Consider the following 18,981-nt stretch of genomic DNA (forward strand, 5'->3'; position numbering starts at 1 on the left):
TTGATGTTTAGAAAATCCTTTGCCGTTGTAGTAATCATCATCCTATTATGTTAAATTTAGCTGGTCAAATTGTGCTCTTACTTGAACTTCACATCTGTCAACAGAGAGTGTACAAGGCATACATCAAGGCAGCATTTAAGCTCAGCATAGGGAGAAATTTGATATTTGAAATACATTTTATCTTTTGCAAGCCATAACTTCTTCCAATAATAAATGTTGAAACAAGGTTTCCAGGGTCAGGCAAACTATGTTCTTTCCTACTCAGCCAAAGACGATACTAAGGAGCTAAAATAAAGAGAAATATTACCATTTGGTTATAGCATTGTAATGTGGTTGATATCATTCTTCTGACACTTTAGACACTTTGTTTAACAAGGAATTCAACATGAGCAGACTAGCTGCTGAGTACTTCCAGGTTGAAAGCTTGTGACAAGACTGGATTGTCAGCTTGAAGACTGTGTCACCAAGCTGATAAACATGTACTCTCTACAGAGGAACAGAGAGAACTGGCTGCCTGGTGAATGGTAGACCTTTAGCAGCTGGTAAAACAGCAGCACTGCAGGCAGCTGCTGGCCTTATTTGTCAGACAACAGCTGCAGATATCAAAGAGGATAAAAGAGAAAAAGGAAGGTGGAGAAACTGAGGTAAAAAAGGAATTTAATCTGCATTGTTTTTATGAAGTAGATGAGTTACTTATTTAATGTTATAAACATATTCTAATGTTATTACTTTGCCTACCTTTTAAAATAAATATTAAAAAAAACTATGAGCCTATTCCTGGCGCACTAATTCCTCAAGCATCCTATTGGGAGAGCCAGAGGATAAATCCCATTAAAAATATTGTATTCTATTGAAAAAGATGCTCCAAAAATCTCAAGTGAAATTTTAAAGTGGCTTTTGCTCAAAAAACCAGAAAACTTGGGAGTAAGCAAAAACACTATAAGCAGTATTTACTCTATCATTACGACGTGCTAAATCTCTTCTACAGTATACATGGAAATGGAAATCACAGCTGCTCAGACTGCCCAAGATGAGAGAAGTCATCTAGTAAGGTGACTTAATTTGTTCTCTGATGCTTTACAGAGGTGACCCCAAATAGAAAATGTACTAGTAAAATATGCTAGTTTGTGCCTGTAACATACAGTGTGTATGTGTTCTGGAGTGGTGCAAATGCAAAAATTTCTTTTGGCTTTGTAGCAGAGAGCACAAGCTACTAACCATATAGTAACTGCTTCCATCAGCTGAGATACTGAAAGATGTAATGACTGTAGGGTGGCAGATGAGAGTAGTGTTGAAATTCAGTTTCAAATAGTCAATAATTGAGTAAGCAATGAAGGAATGGTGCATATTCTTTGCCCAGTTTTCAAATATACGCACAAAAGGCCCAAATTAGGCCTTTTGAATTGGCTAAATATACACATTAAGCAGAAAAATTCCAATCATTTTATCTGAAGCACTCCAAAACATTCAGTTTCAAAATTTGCTGCAGTTCTTCAAAAATTTCAGTGTATAAGCAAGAAGACAGGAATAACAGCTAGCTGCATTTTAACTTCTTGATCCCATTGTCTATAGATAAACTTAAAAAATATATATTTAGCAACAAAAAGAAACTTGGTGAAGTGTTTCATTACCACGTATGTTTACTACTGAAAGAAACTTTTTTTAAAAAGTACTGGAAAATGGAGTCAGATTTCCTTTATACTTATTTTAGTCCACATAACTATCCCTATAGCTACCTGTTCACTTAAATCACAGGCGCTTGTACACCTGAACTTGTTCTGTACTTGTTTGACAATTTATCTCTTTATTATTTTGTTTTATTCAAAGATGCCGTCCTCCAACAAGTAAAGCTGAGCAAGTGGTAATCCCATTGAGATCAACATAATCCTATGCGCAAATTTAGGGATATTGTATTTCAGTCTTTTGAAGCTGTTCAACAGCACTAGTCTTGGTTTGTCCAGAGCTATTAGTTGAAACAACAAAATTTAAATTTAAAGGGCTTTGAAAACACAGGTAAAAATATTAGGTAATTTTATCAGCTGTAATACTATGGTGTGCATGCATACAGCATTATATATAATGTCAGACTGAGATTCTGACAATTGTCAGAAAATGTCAAATGGTATATATAACGGCTTGTTTCCCAGCTTGATTCCCACAACTACCCCAATAAAAAATCCTAGGTCTATTTTTCCACATTGTACTTTTGCATTTCTAATTGATTCCAATTCTTCATAGCAGCACTTTCCATTCAACCATCTAATACAATGTAGTATACATAATATTTTATAAGAGACAGCTTCTGCAGAGCAGCTACCTTTAGGCTTTGGGACTTGACTTCACAATGGTTTTGATTTATTAGAAGATAAACTTTTTCCAATGCTTTTTCTTTTTAAATAATGAACTGTAAATAACCAAACCAATATGAAAAATGCTAAATAGCTCCTTTGAAATTCTAATGCAGACTGGCTGCACTTATGATATCATTCACTGCAGAATCTTTATATTGATGGTTTACCTGCATATGTTGAATATATGCATGTACATTTCTATGTTGGACTGCTGGGATGCAGAAATTTGGGTAGGTTCTGCTAGCATGTTAAAGTTGGATTTAGAAACATAAGATTATTTTGTAATAATCCAGCCTTATAGTTTTTACTTGAATATTCAATGACACATTTGCTGTTAAATGTAATTCAACTAAGTTTTCCCTCTGTCATCTTCTCCCTATCTTTCTTCTTATTGGCAAATCTCTAACTATTTCAATTTGGTAGCCTTGCTGGTTCACTCTTCCTGACCCTCAAATCATCACCGAAGAAGCCTTTCCGCAGAACTTGACTCCATCCAGTCCTTCTTCCCTGCCTGCAACAGCACTGTCTGCCTATGTTTACACTGTATGGCATGTAAATATCATGAAATACCCTGAAGGCAGCAGCCTCATCCAGATGGAGCCAGGACGGACTGGGATACACCCCTGGATCCTCAAGTTTAGATCTCTAGCTCTAACTTGGTATTAAACTCAACTCCAAAGTCACTTAGCTTTCCTGATTCCTCAGCTGTTTTCTGTTTCCCTCCAGGCTCCACCTTGAGTCCATTCTATCACTTAGCATGCTTTGCTCCATCAGGCTTTATCCTATTGACCATGATCAGGGCATGCATCAGGGCTCAGAACCTCTTCTCTCCCTAGCAGCCGTCCCCAAATCACTTTTCCAGGCTTGCTGTTCCTCAGAACCCTGGCCAGCTTTGCTGTCACCAACCAGCATTTCCAGAATGCAGTCAAGTGCTTATCACTTAAAACTTTAAGTGCTAATTGCTTAGTAATGAAATCTTTAATTGCTGGGAGATTAAATCTTTAACTGCTAAGTGCCTGGCAGAGTTCCAGTCCATAACAACCAAGATTCACTAATATAACATTTTTCTAAATGCCCTTTCTGTGAAAACTACCCTATATCTAAGTGTATGCAGGCCTAGACAGTTGCAAGGTGGTTGTGTTAAGTATTTCCAGGATTGAGAAAAAAATGCAGCTGAATTATCAGGCAGTATTACATAAACAATGGTTAATTTGGGATTAAATAATATCTTAATATTCATTTTAGAAATGTCTAGATTATCAAAAACAATCCCTCCCTTTCCTTTGTTGCACCTGCATGTGTTCCCAGGTAAATTGATCCCTCTAAAAAAAATGCATGTATCAAGAGAAAAATACTCAGGTTCATCCTGACCTGGTCTTAAGGATGGAGATTCTGTTGTGTTCTCACACTGATAGATCTACTACTGATTGCCAGAGCTACTGTGTAGCTTAAAGAACCTTTCTTGCCTTCTAGAACAGTATTGCTATCTTGATTTTCATAACTTCAGAGGAAATACTGCCAGGAATGAAGCAGATCATCCCCTGTAGACCACATATTCTGCTTTTCACTGCAAGTGGTGGTGGAGCTGAGTGGAGATGTTCAATGCAATGTTACTTGTGAGACAGAAAAGGGCTTATACTGGATACTGAAAAGGGGAAGAGGATACAGACGAACTGAATTCTGAGAGTCACATTAGCTGCTGAGCTAGAAATCATATTAGATTGAATTCTTCAGTCTGCTTTTTAGTTTCTAGAATCTAGGGAAGAGACATCATGAAAATAAGAAAAAAAGAACATTGATGTCTATTCTTTAACATCCTTTGTTTTCAGTCCGTGTTCAAAATTCTCACCCATTTCCGATAGGCCTCTTCCACGTCACAAGAGCTTGGCAGAGGGCTTGAACAGTGTTCTGAAAGACAGAACAAGCCACAATATGAGAAGTTTCTGGCACTCTGATATTCTGTCAGTTTTTAATGCAGACTCTGGAAGTTCATGGACACAACGCTCCACAATCTGAAGAAGATAAATCACAGTTACTTCAAGCCAGCTGACAGCAGTTTAAGCGGCTGCAATCATCAACCACCAAGGGAGTTTCTTCTTTTATCTTACTAAATGCAAAAGTATACCAGGAACCGGTAATATTACTGGACTATCAGGAGTCCTGCTTTTACATAAATATCAGCAAGCTGTAAGTAAATTCTGTTGACGAAATGTAATAAAACAAAGACGGTTTCAAATATGACCATTCCCTGATGCATTCTGTGGCCCCGTCTTACTCACTTATTGCATGCTGCTGAGATTATAAGGTTTGCTTTTATCTGTCAGAAATCAATATTTCAAACATCGGATAAAAGAGGAAATTGAACTGGGAATAGGCTGAAGTGCTGTAAAAACTACAAAGCACAATTATCAAAAAGCACTTAAAGTACTTAATAGGACACACATATAAAAATGCTCAAATTAATGTCAGGGAACTATAATGAGAACTTTTTCTATGCTTTTTGATCCAAATGCAATGTAATTCGAGTGCAGCCTGGTCAGTCAATACAGTTTTCAATTTATACGAAACCCTGAGGATTTCTAGCAAACCATTTGCTAGAACTGAACCATTACATATGATTGGTTAATATTTCAATTTATTGAAAATACATTATTTTGTATAAAGTGTTTAAGCTGTTGAGGTTCAACCATTATAAACAGTTATGATAAAAAATAGATCTTTGGGTAAACAAAGACTTTACAGTCAAGCTTTTAATAAACACTAGTATAACTAGAAAATTGGATTTTAAGAGGAGTAGACAGAAGGAAAAACTGCAGATATGGGGTGGTGAGATGAGAGGGAAATGTAGTATACAACTGATGTTTATCAGCATGCATTAAGCTGAGAAAGGACATCTTTGTAAAATGTTGGACATAATGGTTATTTTATGCAAAAAAAGTTCATTATTGACTTTGATACTTTCCCCTTACATTTATATTTTCATTTATCATCTTTAAGGCTATTGAGCTGGAGGTCCTTACAAAATATCTATGCCAGATCAGAGATCACTGCAGACTACGTACATGTCTGTATGCACATATTAGCATTTACAGAAAATAGATTGTGTGACTTTACATATTTTGGTGTGAAATATGAAGAGCTGCAATACGCACAGGAGTTATAGTTGGGATTGAACAATGAAGGCCCATACTAACCAAACAGCTGTATTAAACTGTATCATTCTCTTCTCTAACCTATGCCACATATTTTAATATGGAATAACAAGAGTGTCTTGGGAAATCTTTCTTTGTGAAAAGCTATTCTTAACACTTAAAACTTCACTTTTATACTTTAAGCACAACACTTTTTCATAAGAGGGGACTTTAGCCCAATCACTATTAAAATGGACTTCTTATTGAAACTACATATAAATGCTATTAACTCCCTGAGCTTTGGATCAGACTAAAATTGCCATTAACAGACAAAATATTCTATTAGCCCAACATCTTCCCACTACTTCCTCATCACAGTTTTGGGCCTAATCCAGTGCAACTTCTTGGTTAAGATGTCTGACTATTTTCTCTCTTTTGCGTCTTCCATCCAGGCTAAGTCTTAAGCTTGGTTTCTTCTTCCATTCCTAAGATGCAAATTTTAATTTCAGTCCCTAAAATCCTGGTTTGGGCCATAATCTACCACCTTAAATTCATGTTCCCCATCCTCTGGAGTTCTTCATGTGTCTTACCTTTTCCTGCTTTTCTCCTCATCAGCCTTTTGTTTTGCTCTGTTCCCCTTTACTCTGCAAACAATGCCACCCCGGAACGCCTTTTCATTTGTTTCCTATGTGCTGTTTCTCTTTTCTCCTGCTTATTTTGTATGTATTGGCCTTCATAAGTCAGTCTGGAAGCTTGCTACCTTTCAATATTTCACGGCTTTCCCAAAACTTGTTTTTAGTCTAATGCCAGCAAGAAATTCCATGAGCTACAAGGATTAAATGGGTATGCAAATGAAAAAAAGTAATAATATTTCACACAAAATATTACTTCTATCTTTTGTTGACCAACATTTTAAACACACATAACCAACCACAAAGTATGCATGCAGTCATACAAAGATAATCTATTTGCATACACAAAAAGGAAACTAAACACAAAGCCACAAATGTTTCCATGAATACTTACTTATATGTGATATGAGATATAATATGCAGTTTATACTGTTATACGTTTATGCCAACGTGGCCTTTATATTTTCACAGAGCATTACACATTATATAAACCGCGTAACTGCTGGCTACCCACGAAGCTGGATAAAGCAAAAATAACATGGGCCAAATCCTGTAATCCAAACTCCAGTTGATGACATAGAAGTTTTGTTTGGATAACAGAAAAATAAAGTCTGGCAGTTGGGATAAGTGTATCTGTATAATTTCAGACAGCTGTTCTTTAACCTGTTCCTGTCTCTGTCCAAAGACAAAGACTTCACAACATCCCAGGTAATGTATTTCAGTGCTTTATTATATTACTATTATAAAAGGGTTTTTTTAATGTATAATCTGAATCCTTGCTACTGTAAGGACTTGGACTGTCTTCTGTAATGAAGAATGAGAATATTCCCTTTCGCAACAGACTGTTATGTATGTGAAGACAGCCATCACATTTTCATTTCAGTCCCACTCTTTCTGCCCTTCCTCATATACCATTCCAGAAAAGGACTAACAGATCTGGAATTTCATTACAGACAGGAAGGAGAATGGCTTGGGGGTTATCACACTGAGTGAAGATTCCTCTCTCTCTGCCTGAGACATCTTCTGCAACTTCAGAGAAATCACTCCCTCAGTCTCTGAAATAGGTGGAAGGTTTCTGTTGTTTCAGATTGCGCGGTTTTAGGTTTTTTCAGGCCATAAAGCTTTTTTGGAGCACACAAGCTGTGTGAATAATAAAATTTAGCCCTGATCTTGACAGTTAATGACATATGCAACTCAAAAAATAAAAAAAAAGAATCAAGAATCTTTTAAAGTTAAACTGCACAATATATAGCCAAAATCTGTTTTCTACAATTCTTAAATTAAGCAAAACGTAACACTTACAATTAAATTGGAGGAACTGGAAAAGAAATCCTCCCACCTATAAAAATTGAGTTTTGACATCCAAAAGGCAATGTTAACAATAAAAATAAGTAGATCACTTCAGCTGGATACCATATTCACTTGAATTCCTTCTGAAGGTGTCTTGATTTTCAGATTTCCTGAATCAACACACAATGTATAACCTTTTCCAAATAATAAATATTTCCAAATAACAAAGTAATAAAGAAATATTTTGTTTAAAAAAAAAAACAGTCTGAGTGGAAACCATAATATGATCTGGTAAGGCAATTATAATTATGGCAGTTGTAAGTTATTGCATAATGTATTTCACAGAAGCTTCCTCTATTGGACCTTATTGTATTTTTCCTTCAATTATTAAATGCACAGGCTTAACCTCAAAAGCAAATGCACTTGTCTTTACATGCACTTGAATTGTTACTGCCATTTAAAACTAATCAATTTTTTTTTAGTACCATAATAGCTTGTTTACAAAGCACCTTTTTAAGAAAAATTTGCACTGTATTCAGGAGGAAAATATGTTTCACATTCTAAGAAAAACTCCACATAAGGAGAAGGAGGGCTTGACTCTCAAAGTTTAGTTTAACTAAATTAACTTCTAGAGCTCAAAAATTTGTGCATAAAGTGAGTTACTACTAGAGCATACCATTGTGCTCATATCTATTACAAGAAGAAATAATGTACATTATGCTTACATCCCTAGAGAAGTCCAGGAAATAAATTTGAAAGAGTTCAACACATAAATATTAGGTTCTAGAATATATTCCTATTTTAGCCCAATTTACTTTCATGAATGGTAACAGGGAGAAAAATGGTTAAAAATCTTATGATTACCAATGTTTAAATACACATTCCTTGGAAATATTATACCGTTCCTGACTTGGATGTTCAACTGCATAAAACTCACAGGACACTAAGGTCCCATTCAGTGGTGAAAAGCCCAAGCTACTCCAGTAAAGTCAATATATGCACTCAGACACAGTTTGACACAAATAGGAATGTCCGCACCACTTTCCTCTGGGAATATAATGGAGGTTTCTAAATTAGTCTCCCTAGACTCCTTCAGAAAGAGGTCAGAAAAACAGAGTTAAGAAATGCAAGCACTCTTAAAGTCTCAAGTTCTGCAGTTGTTCAATAAACAGAAGTTTTAATGAAGGAAAAATGAAGTTGCATAAAATCCACGAGCAGGTTTTCTTCATTTCCGAATATAAATACCTACTGCTTTAATAAACAGATCAACTCCAGTTCAAGCTATGCTTGTACTTATCCACAGACAAATCCATTGATTCTAGTAGGATGGCAAATGTATCATTAGGATAAAAGTTATAAAAACTAGTTAGTAGGAATTATAATAATTGAGTATTTGTAAACAGAAAAACTATTAAAATGCCTATGATTAGAACTGAGCAGTTGATAAGGTTTGTCCCAGGCATCCTTTTTGGCTTCACAATGGTATCTGTCCATATAGCTCTGTAAAATATTTGTTTCATTCCTGTATGAAACACAGGCTTCTCCAGAATAATAGTTCTGTCTCATGACACACCTTCTGCCTAGGCTTCCAAACCCTCTACCCCTACCTTGATCTATGCGTTGTTCTCAGCTGAATATTGATAACAGTAATAGTGGCAGCAGGTGATTTATTTTCCAGTATTAGACATGGGGAAGATGCAGTGCAGGGCAGCTCTTCAAAACTTTGTAGGCTTGCAAATATGTATTCAAATCACACAAGGAGCTCAGTGTCTTAACTAGCATAGCTGCAATGTAAATTAGATAACTGCATGCATAGACAAATACAATTAGCAGTTGAAGAAATTAAAGGCCTGTTAGGCAAACAATTGCCTGTCTACCGTAAACCAACCTGGAGAGCATGATTCTTTATTCTTCTCCTCCTCTACGTACAGTACAGTTTTGAAAATCTGATTGTGTTACAAAATTAATAAGCAAATTGGAAAATTTAAAAGTAAAGACTTTGAACTGCAAGGATAAGAAGTTTTTCACCTGATAAAATAGAATTGCTCACCACCTATAAAAATGATGGTGTTCCAAAATATGTGCATTTCAAAATGAGCTGAGAAACAAGAACTAGACGTAAAGGAACTAATCAAAAAAACCCCAAAAGTTTCAACTAATAAAATAAGTGGATTGGGGTATACTGAGTGCCAGTCCTTATTAAAAAGAAGAAACAGAATTATAACCCAAAGCATCGGACACAGTGACTATCCACAAAGACACGATGCCAAAGCATTTGCCACTGATCTATTTGCTACTGAAGACTGAGGAGACTGAAGTCTTGCTCCTTTGCTAAATTATATGCTTCAGAATTAATCCTGTAGCTGCAGCAGGTAGCAAATGCTTTATAGGGCAACTTACAGTCGACAGTCACCTCTTACTGCTCATTATTTAATAGCACTGCTTTAACTGTACTGTGATTGCCGTCACTGTTGGATAGTTTCTCTTACAGGTTCATGTATTCACAGTTCTTTTCCAGGGCTTCTGATGAGATTCACACCTGCTTCCAGAGTATATAATATTGACTCCAGTTGGTCTGGTATATAACAAGCAGCAGCTAAGTGAAACTTCCTGTACAGTTTATCCTAGATGAATGTAAACTATAAGCATGGATTTCTTTTTCTTATCATCTAATGATCATAAGATTACAGCTAACAAAATGTTTTCGTTTTTTCAGTATTACTTACTGTCAATTGCATGCAGTACGAAAGGAAAATATGCATCTTACGACCAAAACACTGTCAGATGCCAAGATATAACTGAATTATTGTTATTTAATAGATTAATTGTATTTCTAAGGTCAAAAACATGTAAAAGTTGCAATGTAGTTTAACAGGGGCCAGCAGAAAGGACAGAGATTACAAATTTTGTATGTATTTACTGTATCCAGAAATGGACACATTGCAGAGAGATTGCCACACCAGTGATTCATGCTTTATCATATTTTTGTCACTGATTTTAATCAGTTGCTTAAGTCAGTAGTTATGATATAACTTATTCCTCTCTAGTCCACTTACCCAATTAATTTATTTATGGTTTAGGGTTTCTCTTCTGCACTTCGGAGGTTCTAATAATCATTGTCAGACATATTTTGAGATGAATCCTTCTTTCAGTCCCTGTTTCTTACTGGATCCATTCAGGGAACAGTCTAAACAGTATGACAGGACTTTAAAAAATTTTAAATCTCTCACTTGTATTAATATTGACAGAGGATGCATTTTGTATCCTTTCTTTCTAATAATAGTTTAGCAGTGAAACAAAGCTGAGGCAAAGCCTCATGCCATTAGAATTTAATTATTTTTTTTTTAGCTTAGTTTCTTCTTTAATAATAACGGATTTTTTTTTCCTTTTCAGTGGCTCTCAGTATTTCTGTGAACATGATTTTGATTTGCTTCATCTCTGTGTATTTATGGAGATCTCTGGAATGGGAAAGATTGTCTATTTCATCCAATTTTAGGAACTCTACTGAATTCAGTAGAGTTATCCCAGTTTTCTTTCTAACTGGCAACAGATCTTGGCCCAGATTCTTACACAGTATCAAAAATCTGCTAAGGTAACAGCTGTTATGTTGTATATAATATTAATTCCTGCAGAAGTTGTAAATCATATTATTCAATAAACTTGCATGCATAAATTGGTTATCTATTAATCTTTTCATCATCTGAAATACATGGCCAATATTTTGCATTTGCAATCTTGAAAATAATTTAATAGAGGGTAGCAGAACAGTGTTTCATCTTATCAGTATTCTGTATCTAAATGTTGATAATTTATAGACCACACCCCAGTGAGAATTTTGGTTAGCTTGGCCACAGGTTACATACGTATCTCATAAAGAGTTCTGTACAATTTTATCTCAGTACTCCGTTTTTAGCATTTAATCAGTATCATCATTAGCCTGTGTCAAAAATAGGACAAATTGAAAATAGCCAAAATTAAAATTATCCTGGACATCAGATATATATGGAAATGAGTCTGGGATGCTCTACTGAGTTACACTCCTGACCTGGGACCTTGCCTAAATGCATGAGCAAACCTGAACTTCTTGCAAGCTCCCTGTGAAACGTCTTTTCCTACACCGAAACAAAGATTAATAAAGCTAACCACTCCTTGACGCAGCCATTGTACTGCTACCTTCACTACCATCCTTACCTTCACTGTCTGGATTAATCTGCTCCACCAGGCTGAGCATAGGATAAGGGCTGCTTTCACCAAATTTATTCACTGCTCTTGCTTCCTTCTCTCAAAGCAAAATTCTTGTCCCATACAACAGGCAGTACAAAACCTCTCAGACTACCATGTCTGTGGCCCTTGAGAAATTTAGCACAGATTCTGGCTTGTATCCCTGCATTCAGCCTAGTTTGACTCAGTAGGAAGTGATCATAGCCAGGAAGTTCACTACTAGAGAATTTGAGGTCTCAGGAATTTGTAACTCTCCCTTTGCATCAAATTGGCTAAACTAACAAAACAGAAGTCATCGAATATCCTTTACTGACTGATAAATTCAAACAAAATTCTTACTGAGTCCCTGAAAGAAGGCAGAGGTGGCTTCTGTTTTTGTTTTGTTCGCTTTGTTGGAAGTTGTTTTGTAGAAAGAATGTTACAAGCTGTTTTTAACCAGCAGTTGCAGGATACTAACTCTCAAGTATTGCAATTTTGCTTGCTTGAAAGCATTTGAGTCTGAAAAGGCAGCCAGAATAGGATCCTAATGAGCAGTCAGACTTTGAGCATTTATCCAAAAAGAAACCAAACTCCCAATATTATGCCTTATCAAAATATTAAGGAATACAAATGTGGAGATTATATCTTGCTGTAATGCTTTCCAGCAGTATTTCACTTGTACCAATGCACAGTTCAGGCATGTGTTCTTTAAAGTATTCAGCTATGCTGAAAACCACATAGGAGTTAAACTGGATGAAAGCATGCTTAAGATGTTGTTGGAGGTTTAATTACCTTTGTCTTTTTTCTCTTTAGTGGGAGTTCTGAATTCTGGAGGAGTAAAACTCCAGTCTCTACTGTATTGAAATGATATTTTTTTAGCACTCCAATCATTGTCTCTACTTGACTAAGACATTTCTGTGCTAAAGCAGGTGCATTTACTTTTCAAGTATTATTTTACTAATCAATTGAAAAATTACCTCCATGAATGACAGAAGTGCAGACCTTTGGAGTATTTCATTAAAAGGAGCAAACATTAATTACAAATCCAGCCCAACTTTTTGCAGACATAAATTATGGGACAGATCTATTTTCTCCATGCTTAATTGCAGGCCATGACTAGCTCCTTACATTATTATCTCCAAGGCATGAATGAAATTAGAATGGATTTGATGATATTCTCAAGATTTATTTGTGTCTAAGTAACTTGGCCACGTGCTATCTGGTGTCATAAGAAAAGAAGGTGAAACACCTTTGAGCCACCAAATGGTGGTCAAGATGACCATGAAAGATTGCAAAATGGAATTGGAACCATTAAGTTTTTGCAGGTAGGATATTATATCTACAGGATTTACAAGGGATAGTCAATATTGTCTAAGAATTTGTATTCTAATCCAAAATCTTTAGTTGCTCATAACTTTCTAGAATATTCATGTTTCAGACAGAATATTCCAGGAAATATCTTCACTGGAAGGTAATACTTAAATTTTAATAAAACAGCTATTTTTCTAGAGAAGTAAAACACCCTTCCCACAGAATAAAAAAGGTAGAAACTTTGATTTAGGAACAGCTACAGTGCTGATATATTTGGGATCAAACTGAAACCTGCCAGGAAAATGGATGAGTAAAGTGCCTTTGACTGTTCTGCTGAAAATCAGTTTCGATTTAGCCATGTTTGTAGTTACAAAGTTGAATTTGAAAGACATTCAGGAATGGCCAAATGTTCAATTAATCATTTTTCCCCACTAATGCATGTTTTTTGAGCATGTTCTTTGCTTGACTTTTTATCTTTGAAATATCTAGAACCTGTAAAATATTCTCTTCATTTCTGTTAGTGTACTCCAAAAACTCAAGCGAACAATGAGGCTACTTTTCCCAAGCCTTTGTCAGCAGTTTAAGTCAGAAACACTGAAAAAAAGTCCCTTAATTTTAAAACAAGCTTTACTAAAACTCTGTCTTTAATGAGCTCTGCTCTAACTATACCTGTTTTACAACTCCACCTGTTTTCCAGAAGCAGAAAATATTCAGTAAGTAATGTTGCTTGTGGGAATGACACACATTATTGTTATCATATAATAAAACCCCCTTTCATTTCTAGTACCCTGTTAGCTCGGTGTGTCACAAAGAGAAGAAGCAGAATAAAATTAAGAACTGAACATACGTAAGACTCAAATAAACTACCACAAATCTATCTGATCAGCTCAAGTGTTAGGCAAAACCTATCTTGAAGTTTCAGGATACTTAAGATATGGAGATCTTCCAGGCCTTCTCAGATCTGTTTCGAAGAAGTTAAAATGTCATTGCCACAGTAAGTAAGCAATACTGTACATACGTAGATGAGAGTACATACAGTTAACTGTGGCAACAAGTGAGGAACAGATGTAAAATAAAAGGACAATTTTTTAATGAAAGCGAAAATATCACATGTAATCATTAATTATGCAATCATTAGAAGAATTTTCTGTAAAGAAAATTCCCCAAAGGAAAAAAAAAGTGTTTTGAAAATAGCAAGCCTTCCTCTGTAAGAATTGTGACTTTTCTGTTACATAGGGCATGGACAAGAGTCTGAACAAAGAATCTCAGGGGGCACTGCCTGTCCCACATTTTTACTATTCTTTTACCAAAGAAGTTAATCATTTGGCACTGCATATTTAAAAAAAAAAAAAAAAGATAATGACTTGCTTGGAATTTAATTTACTTGTGTCATGATACGATAAATACCAAACTGAATTCTCACAGTATTAATTATTAACCTAGGATAGGGCATTAGCTTAAAATGCATTCCTTCATCTTTGATATATTTCGTGAACACATTTGTAGGTATTTTAACAACATTTTCAAATATGCTGAAGAGATAAACAAGTCCAAGGTCCCTCAAAAGCCAAGCTCTTTGGCACCTTTTAACTTTTGGAAATAATACAACCACCCAGCTCCACTGCTAGAATTAAGAATTTTTTTTCTAAGTTTTCTATTCTGACAGACCTGTTAGTGCATGGCATAAAGTTTCTGGTGCTGAGTTGAAGACTCTGCAACTGCATTAGAATGTTATCTGAAAAATAATATACTCTACTAGAAGTCTAGAGACTGGTTCAAAGAAATAGAAATAATTGGTCCAGCACATAGAAGACTTCAGGGGCTTCATAACTGTTAAGTGCTTCATTTAGAAGAAGGAAGAGTGAGGAATCCTTCCTATTTGCTCTGACTTTGGAAGTAGCTGTGTTCCATTTTTTTGTCCTTAGCATTTCAACCTAATTTAGAAGTGAGGGGTTAAAGATTGATTTGGAGCTTGGGAAAAGCGCTCAAGCAGAGGACCACTGGGGACAAAGCGAACCCTTTAACCATGTCGCCTAAGAAAGTCAGTACTTTGCAATCCATTCCTGGGAATGATAATGTCATAGGTAATGTATTTGCTTTGGAATCAAAACCACAGGACCACATTTAAACTACTTGCATCTAAAATGAAGGTAAATGTTACAGGGGATCTCCTCACCTACATACAGGCCTGAACGCAATGAATCATTTTTAACAGGCCTGGACAATCTCCTCAATCTTAATAATATACCACCTAAACAATAACGAAAATTAAACAGGTGTAGTGACTATCTTCATTCTCCCTAAAACCATCCAATCTTAAAATCTGATCCAGATCTAGTCATTAAACAACATGCTCTTTATACTTATTTAGAAAGAAAAACATCATTAGTAAATAGAATTATTGGTTTTAACACCTTTCAGCTCAGTATATATATATTAGAAAGAAACACCTTAAGAACTGTGTGAATACTTTATACTTTATAAAATGTGAAAAGGTTGGAGTAGAGAAGTCAGGATATTGCTTTAATGGGAGGCTTGAAAAATAAGATTTTTTTCTTCATCAGGGGCATGGAAAGAATAGGAAAGAAGAGCGTACGTACCTTTAATCAACTGATAGTATTTTTTTCTGAAGACAGAATTTCTGAGGGAACTTTTCTTAAAGTTTCACAGTTTATTAACAGAAATGTTAAGAAATTGTGATGTCCATCTAGACACTGGTCTAGTAACGTATGCTTTATAGTGTAAATGTAGGCAAATGTTTATTCAGACACTGCTCTATACCAAACCAACATGCATTAATTATAGCTGAGAAACAGTGTGAGCAGACTGCTCTGAGCTAAATTCAAAGTCACAAAGCACACAGGTCTAGTCCAGCAGTGCAGTTTGTCTGACCCATGGATGCTACAGCATTTATAGCATGGGCTATACCATTTCATACAGTGGGCCATAACACACTAAGGGGTGAAAGTCTCAGAGCAGCAGAGAGCAATAGAGAGTATGACAGCGAAGACAACCACATGTGAGTAATGAGCAGTGCTCCTACATTAGGACTACAGCATGAGCCCATTTTACCGGAGGGCCCAAGATAACTGGTGCAAACATGGGCTGCAACCTAAGTTCACAGCAGGACAAGTTCCCAAGGCAGATCAGCTCATCTGCAATCTGGTTTTAGTGCACTCCAACAGGTGGCTGTATCTGGACAATAAAGGCACAAGGACAATGGAGCTTCCTGGGGAGTGCATCTGCCCCACAGCATGGACACAGATCAGTAGCAGGACTGTAGTTAGGCAAGATCTGCTGGGTAACTGCAATTTTTGGCTGTGGGAAAGATGAACTAGTTTGGGTCATCAAGACTAGCATAGCTCGGTAGCCCACACCCCAGCATGACCCATCCCATGTAGTAGTGGAGAAGCCTCTGCAGAAAGGTCCCCAGGTGTGCAGCCCATGGCCATTAGCCATGCTGAGATTTCAGCATACAGCTTGCAGGATCAGGAAAGCTGGTCACCCTGATCAATGGTAGTCAACATATGCAGAGTTACAGACACAGAGAGCTGACAAGGGCGTGAATGAGTGTGGGCCACAAAACACAACAGTACCTTCTTGTAAATTATTAGTAGTTCTCATTCTGCTCTTTTCTCCTTTCTTTTTTCAGCAAATTCTGAAAGAACACACAAGAGTAACATCAATACTAGATCCTCACAGATGAGAGAACAAATGTGTATGGAACAGGGAGATGCATCCGTTTAGTGATTTTGAAATATGTTAACTCCTGGCTCTGTCGCCAGTCTACCTTATCTTCCCTCAATTTAACTTGTTTTTGCGTATTTACTTGAAATATGACATGGAAGAACAAAATATAATTATCACTAGTATTATTATTAATGATCCATTTGAGCTATTCCAACAATTTGTATATTCAGCCGGTTGTAAATTATGAACAATCTTGTTGCACTTTGTGCAGTCACTGCAGACTGAACGCTTGTAGGATAAAGGCCCAGCATGGTTCAAAAAGTTGTTGATCTGTCTTTTTCAGAGAGCAGAATATGAATAACAATTTATTTTGGCCAAAACGAGCAATTTTGGGTAAATTTACATCTTTCATGGGATATCTGCCATCACAAACAACAAGGAGATGTAGTTATAAGTATCAGTACATTCTAGTCAGAAGTAAAATATCTTAAATCAAAAGTTACAGTAGGCTGAAAGGCTGCTGCTAAGCCCCTCTATTAAATCTTCATAATAAAGTGATAAGTTAGAACTCGTGTCTGTTGCTTTATTAAAAAGGGAGCAACCACCAGGATAAAATAATATTGAGAAATAAAATTTACCTTGGATTAGTTTCATGTAAACATAAAAAATCAACTTCTCAGAACTCACATGAAAAACATAATGTAGTTAATATTAAATACAATGATTATGCAACCTATTACTTTTACAGTTTGTGCTCCTGTGTCCTTGATTTCAGCCCTGTTTTGCTTATGATTAATGAATGACTCACCTTCACTATTCTTTCATTTATTTCATCCTTCATTATGAATTTGGAAAGGCCATTTGTTATTTGAAAGTAGAAAAAAACAGGCATACAGGTTGAACAGTTTTCATAAACACAGATTACATATTTTTATAAATAAATTGCCCAGTAATGTATCTTTTTAATAGTTTATATTGTCTAACTGCTTCTGATATAATTCCAAAGAGTGTACATGATTCTTATTCCCATAGATAATTTGTGCATGTTTTGTATGAACATCAGGATTGTCTGTGTACTATACAGCCATTTTTACACACACATCCTAAAACAGCACCTGGTGTACTTAACCATTTTGTATTTTAACTTTTCAAAAACCTACACTACAATTTCCTATTCTTTCTCCTTTCTTTTGTTTGGAATTACTTTGGCAGGGTTGGATATTTCATGATATTATGCAATTATACTGCTAACGTTCTAGTAGGGACAAAACTTAGGCTAGAAGAGGTAATAAAAGTTTTGTGTATACTAAACTCATAATTGTTAAAGCAAAACCACTAAATTATTTACACTAAAAACAAACAAAGTTTCATTCTACGGTTCATAGTAATTCTTTTTTTTTGTTATATCTTTTTTCTTTTTTGATAATTACCTTCAACTACAGCATTTGGTAGCTACAAAACATTTTCTTGAGCAGAAAAATTTGGCTTTGGTGACATCTATCCTTAATCAGATTCTGTGGAACTGTGAAAGGCATAAACCAAAAAGTCCATCTTTTTTTTAATCTTAGTTTACTAGAAGTAAATCCTTAAATCACTTGGGCATTGCTGCCATAATATGGCAGGCATCAACCATATGAAACTAACAAGTTAGTGATAAATTGGTAGCTTGAGGAGTAGATTATGATATCTGCAGAAGCTCATGGTAACTCCAATCAGCAGAGTCACTGCCATAGCTGAGGAGCTGGCCTGGGGAACTTCTCAGTGGCACAGAAATCTCCTTTTGAGCAGAGGGCAATTAATACTATTCAAAGTGTTCATCTCTAGGACTATGCAATAACAGCCTGTTTACAGGTTAGAGGCCTGTGGTACTGTTTACAGATTAGGCTGCACTACAGATCATGCAGACATGCCCAGACTAACTTTGAACTGGCCGGTGTGGTGATTTATGGCAGTGTGGCTGGAGCTGTATGTACTTCAGCGGGGGCTAACCTCTGCCCCTCCAGAAGACTATACTGTCTGCTCTTCATTCACCATGGCAGCTACCCTGTCTGCAGGAACAAGTGGAGTTTAAAGCCATGCAAAAGGGACTTTTCTGTACAAAGGCATTACCTCCTAACGTCCCAGTGACAGGTGCACCCAGCTCCCTCCGCAGAAGATAGTTTGTCTCTCTTTGTGCCTTACCCTTTTTGGAGTCTGACTCATAAAATGTAAGCAGCAAGTATTTGCCCCTACTATTTTTGCCCTGTCATATTTTTTGCAGCTGGATTATGGCTATAAGGTTTACTCAGATGAGGTTTATTCTGGTTAGATGCAGAAGCTATGTTTGACTGAGAGTAAACCAGACTCCACAGACTTTATAAACAGAAATGTAAAAAT

The 18,981-nt window shown here is 36.1% G+C and overlaps 1 long non-coding RNA gene across 3 annotated transcripts in view; it reads right to left on the reverse strand.

Moving 5' to 3' along the window:
• LOC104146321 (uncharacterized) overlaps positions 1–18,981 on the reverse strand; it is a 115,383-nt gene that overhangs the window by 69,744 nt on the left and 26,658 nt on the right. For 2 of the 3 annotated variants that reach the window (XR_694619.2, XR_011143203.1), the window contains exon 10: positions 4,201–4,259. This is a non-coding gene — a long non-coding RNA (uncharacterized lncRNA). Of the gene's footprint in view, positions 1–4,200; positions 4,260–16,511; positions 16,574–18,981 lie in introns of all 3 variants that reach the window. The other variant, XR_011143202.1, reaches the window with a different exon arrangement.

Source organism: Struthio camelus, chromosome 10, assembly GCF_040807025.1.
Source record: "Struthio camelus isolate bStrCam1 chromosome 10, bStrCam1.hap1, whole genome shotgun sequence".
Taxonomy (NCBI): Eukaryota; Metazoa; Chordata; class Aves; order Struthioniformes; family Struthionidae; genus Struthio; species Struthio camelus.